Source organism: Nicotiana attenuata, chromosome 1 (genome assembly GCF_001879085.1).
Source record: "Nicotiana attenuata strain UT chromosome 1, NIATTr2, whole genome shotgun sequence".
Classification (NCBI taxonomy): Eukaryota; Viridiplantae; Streptophyta; class Magnoliopsida; order Solanales; family Solanaceae; genus Nicotiana; species Nicotiana attenuata.
In genome coordinates, this window is record NC_031989.1 from 48546022 (window position 1) to 48552228 (window position 6207).

The window sequence follows — 6207 nt, forward strand, 5'->3', positions numbered from 1 at the left end:
CCCCCCCCCCCCAAAAAAAAGTGAGCTCACCGTAGGTACCTCATAGTCCACTTCACAATCAAGAATCACAAAGTCCGCTGGGAGGATAAACTTGTCAACTCGAACCAATACATCATCAATAATACCCAAAAGCCTCTTCATTGTTCGATCCGCCATTTGCAACCTCATGGATGCGAGTCTTGGTTGCCTAATTCCCAAAGTTTGAACACTGAATAGGGCATCAAGTTGATACTTCCCCCGAGATCACATAATCCTTTGGCAAAATCGGCGCTCCCAATAGTGCAAGGGATTGTGAAAGCGCCCGGATCTTCCAATTTTGGAGCCATTGAGTGCACAATAGCACTCACTTAATGAGTCATCTTGATGGTCTCACAATTGATTGACCTTTTCTGGTTAACAATCTTTCATGAATTCTGCATATCCCTACATTTGTTCCAATTCCTTAACCAACGCTTCGTGCTTTTACTCTCTTTCCTCACATATAATCAATAGAATCGGCACGGAATGATACATCGTGCAGCACGGCATCACCCTTCGTGCTTTACACTCTTTCCTCGCAATAAACAAACAATGCACGGCATCGCCCTTCGTGTTTTACACTCTTTCCTCACAATAAACAAACAATGCACGACATCACCCTTCGTGCTTTAACACTCTTCCTCACCCAAACAACAATCACAAATAAGGGGCAAGGGAATAAACAAAATAATAATAGAAATCCCGGCAAGGGAACACAATTAAACAATTAAATTCCGGCAAGGGTACAACATCAATAATCTCAACGTCCCGGCAAGGGAAAATAATGAATAAGAAATAATATCCCGGCAAGGGAACAATTTAAATATTCTTTCTCTTCCTTTCACTTTTATTTCATATCTCACTTTACCACCTGAACCAATGCTCCAAAGGGTTCAACCATTTCACACACTTTCACAATTGTAATATAACTTGAGCCAATGCTCCTCGATGTTCATAGGTCACAATTTCCTTTCACAAGCTTTTCACAACAAATAGGAATCATCACCAAGGCAAGAGAAATACAACGAAATCAAGATATTCACAATTTAGAGACTCACGGTCATGCTAGACACCAACGTATAGATACTCGTCACCATGCCTATACGTCGTACTCGACAATTATCACATAGCAAATAGGACTCAACTCCTAATCCCTCAAGCTAAGGTTAGACCAAACACTTACCTCAAACTTCCACGGCCAATTCAATCCTCAATAACCGCCTTTCCTTTCGAATTCGGCTCCAAATCAATTGTATCTATACATAAATGACTTCAATACATCAATAAATGCCAAACAATGCGAACCCAATACCTAATTATAGCTTTTCCATCATTTTTCCTAAAAAACCCAAAAATCGACCCCGGGCCCGCTTGGTCAAAACACGAGGTTCGGACCAAAATCAAATCCCCCATTCACCCACGAGCCCAAATAGATGATTTGTTTTCAAATTCAACCCCAAAACGAGGTCTAAATCAAGAAAAAAAATCAAAAAGCCCTAACTCTACCCAAATCCCTAATTTTCTACCCTCAATCATATGTTTTAGGCCTAGAAATTCATTAGATGTTGATGAAAATGGAAGAAACTTGTTAGAGATTACTTACCCCAAGAGATTTTGGTGAAGAATCGCTTCAATGGTCGCCTAAGAGCTTGGAGAAGAAAGGTTTTTGTGAAATTTTTGGTGAATCCCGTAACGACACTGTTCTGGAATTTTAAAATTTAACTGGGCGAAAATACCCATCGCGTTCGCGACAGGCTGGTCGCGTTCGCGATGAGTAACACTTAACAGGCCATCGCGATCGTGAGAAGAGGAAAGCGAACGCGGAGAGTAAAAGGTTGTGGCCCAGAAATTGTTCTACGCGAACGCGTGAACCAGCACGCGAACGCGAAGAGGGGAACCTGCAAAGCTACGCGAACGCGAGTTGATGCACGCGAACGCGATGAGGAAAAGAAGACTTAGCCCTCAGTGCCAAATAACACTACGCGAATGCGAGGGCTTGGATGCGAACGTGAAGGAAGAAAAAGTTAAAGCTTCGCGAATGCGGGAGATGTAACGCGAACGCGAAGAAGGAAAAGGGTCTGCAACAGCTGAAGCAAAAATCTACAATTTTCTAAGTTTAAAACCATTCCGAAACACCTCCGAAACACACCCGAGCCCTCAGGGCTCCTAACCAAACACATGTACTAACTCAACAACATCATACGAACTCATCCGTGCGATCAAATCGCCTAAATAACCTCAAAAACAAAGAATCAAACCTCAAATTCAAGAATTTTTCTCAAACTTCATCAAGTTTCAAATTTAGAACTTTAAGTCCGAATCACGTCAAACGACGTCCATTTTTAACCAAATTTTACAGGAACATCTTAATTCACATATAAGACCTGTACCGGGCGCCGGAACCAAAATACGGGCCCGATACCAACACGTTCCAATCAAATATCATTTCAATTTTCCTTAACAATTTCAGAAAAACAATTTCTTTTAAAAATTCATTTCTCGGGCTCGGGACCTCGGAATTCGATTCCGGGCATACGCCCGAGTCCCATATTATCCTACGGACCCTCCGGGACCGTCAAATCACAGGTCCGGGTCCGTTTACCCAAAATATTGACTGAAGTCAAATTTATTCATTTTAAACTCAAAACTTAGCATTTTTCACAAAATTTCATATTTAAGCTTTCCGGCTACGCGCCCGGACTGCGCACGTAAATCGAGGCAATTCTAAATGAGGTTTTCAAGGCCTCGAAAGCACCGAATTAATTAAAAACAGGTGATGACCCTTTGGGTCGTCACACTTCTGGTTCAACTTTCTAGCTTTGGAGAAACAATGCGACAACCGCTTGCGAGCTTTGAGATGAAAATTTGCAGCCACATCCGCGCTATAGCGGTGTTCCCATACACACTTGGTCTGTATTTCAAAAGTTAAGTATTATATGAAAATATCATAAAAGCTATATTCGATATATTATACTTAGCTTTTGNAAATAAAACAAGAGGAAATTAATTTAGTTAACACCTTATTAGAAACTTATTTTAATTAGTGTGAGACTTTTTTTTTCATTCTAATTTAGAATAAGCAACCTAAGATTTCAACATAAGAGCTTAATGATTTTAAATGTTTCATGTCCTTTGAAGGCTTAAATTTAGTATTTTTTAGGAATTAGTAGGGTTTAGGGTTTCTTCTCTTCAAACAATTTCTTCCCCAAATTAGTAGGTAAAACTAAATATTTTGGACTAAAAATTAAAAATAATTCTTAAACACCATGTCCAATTATAATGCATTACATAAATTGAGATGACGGAAAGAGTACTTCTTTGGTTTCATTTTATGCTATATATTCTGCATTACATCTATTATATATTTTGCAATTTCACATGTGTTTAGCTTAAATGTTAAAGGCCTTCATTAATTTGTTAATCTATCTACTGTATTTAGTCAAATATGTTCAAAAGTAGAATGATGAGAGCATTAAATATTAATAAGAACCCTAAAAATTGCAAATAATATATAACTTTGAACCCTACAATCAAAACCCTAAGATTCTTCTCTTCCAACAATTTCTTCCCCAAATTAGTAGGTAAAACTAAATATTTTAGGTACTAACAATTATCATAGATCTAATTTAGCTAAGAACAATTAACTTTTACAAATAAAACTAGGAAGAATTAAACAAAATTACTGTATTTCGAAAAAAGAACAAAGAAAGGAGAGAGAAACCTACCTGGGAAGTGGAGGTCGCCGGCGGTGGAGCTGCTGCCGTCGGTGGCGTGGGTGGCGCCGCTGCTGCTGGGAGTCGGGGGGGAGGGGGGGGGATTTGAGTGTAAGAGAGAAAAGAGAGATTTGGGGAATTTTTTTTGAAAGAATGGGAGGGGAAACCCGATTTTGACACTGAAATTAGAAATAGCGACCAACTTTGGTCGCTATTTTGGTCAAACGATCAAAAATTAGCGACCAACGTTGGTCGCCATTTTGGTCTCTCTCTCTCTCTCTCTCTCTCTCTATATATATATATATATATATAAGCTATATTCGATATAATATTAGCTAATGCACTAATACTTAGTGCATAGTTGTGACGACCCGGTCAGTCGTCTCATGAGTTACTGCTCCGCTTCATTATCCGTGTTTTATGTGATCAAGTTGTTTAGTTTGCGTTCGGATTGGATTTGGTAAGAGATGAGACACTTAGTCTCTTTTTAAGAAGGTTTAAGTTGAAAAAGTCAACCGGATGTTGACTTATGTGTTAGAGGGCTCGGATGTGAGTTCCGATGGTTCGGTTAGCTTCGGGAGGTGATTTGTGGCTTAGGAGTGTGATCGGAATTGGTTTTGGAGGTCCGGTGTAGAATTAGGCTTGAATTGGCGAAGTTAGTATTTTGGGGATTTCCGGTTGGCAGGTGAGATTTTGATCCGAGGGTCGGAATGGAATTCCGAGAGTTGCTGTAGCTTCGTTATGTGATTTGGGATGTGTGTGCAAAATTTCAGGTCATTCGGACGTGGCTTGGTTGGGTTTTTGATCGAAAGCGTATTTCGGAAGTTTTTAGAAAACTTAGGCTTGAATTCGATGTATTTTGGGTAATTTGATGTTGTTTGAGTTGTTTTGATGATTGGAGCAAGTTTGAATAAGGTATTGGGTCATGTTGGTGCTTTTGGGTGAGGTTCCGGGGGCCTCGGGGTGATTTCGGATGGCTAACTGGAAGAGTTTGGACTTGAGTGATTGCAGATTTTTGCTGCTTCTAGTGTTTTCGCACCTGCGGTTTGGGGACCGCAGGTGCGGTATCGCAGATGCGTTGATTGTATCGCAGAAGCGGAAAGGCTGAGGAAGGCCTGGAACCGCAGATGCGGAAAAGGGATCGCACCTGCGGAGCCGCAAATGCGGCGAGTGGACCGCAGATGCGGTTGGGTCCGTTAAGTGAAATTCCGCAGATGCGGGGAGATGACCGCAGAAGCGGGTTCTGGACCGCAAATGCTGTTATGACTGGGCAGAAGGTATATATAGTTCTTCTTCGCGATTTTTGAAGGGTTTATTCATTTTAACTTCGGACTTAGAGTTTTTGGGCGATTTTGAAGAGAGATTTCAAGGGAACTTCGATAAGGTAAGGATTTTGGACCTAAAACACACTTCTATGGTAATATTTCACGGATTGGGACTGAAATTTAAGGAATTTATGGATAAAAATGGAGGTTTAGGGCTTAAGTTTAAGAGAGTTTAAATTGGGAAATTGAGGGGTCAATTGGACTCCGATTCTTGTGATTTTTACATGTATGAACTCGTGGGGAGCCGAGGAATCTAATGATGTAAAAATTTCTGAGTTTCGAGAAGTGGGCTCGGGGCTCGGGTTTTGCTAATTTCGGGATTTTCGTTATTTTTCGATTGTTTTCGCTTGGGTCTTGTTCCCTTAGCCTATTGTGACGTATTCGTTCTGATTTTGGTAAGATTCGACGTGCGTGGAGGCCGATTCGAGAGGCAAAGGCGTCGCGAGCTAGAGATTTAGCCGGTTCGAGGTGAGTAATGATGTTAAATGATGTCCTGAGGGTTTGAAACCCCGGATTGCACATCGTAGTGCTATATTGAGGTGGTACACGCGCTTGATGATGAGCGCGGGGTCATTTACTATTGGGGATTGTGACTTGGTCCGTCCCGACTTATGATTTTACCGCGTATTTGACTGAAACTTATTTGCTGTCATCATGATTTGGGCTGATTGCCATATTTGAGCTTCGTGCCGACTATTTGAACCCTCTAGAGATTTTTATTACTATTTCCTTACTGTGTTGACTTATTATTTGAACTCACTCCTGTTGATATCTATTGTTTTTGTAAGCTCAGCCACTTTTACTCCGATTTGGAACTTAAATGATATTTCTAAATGATATTTTGGGCTGAGAACTACTGTTTACTAATGCCCAAGGGGCTTATGATGATTTTCGGACTGAGTGAGGCCGAGGGCCATATGTGAGGATATGCTGAGTGATATGAGGCCGAGGGCCGAGATACTTTTATATGCCACAAGGTGGCTTGAGTGTTGTGAGACCGAGTGCCGAGAGATGATGCCACGAGGTGGCTTGATATAGCGCTTGGGCCGTAAGGGGCCCCTCCGGAGTCTGCACACCCACAGTGAGTGCGGGTACCCATTTGATCTGAGAGTGAGCCCGAGGGGCTGATACTGTACTGAGAGTGAGCCTGC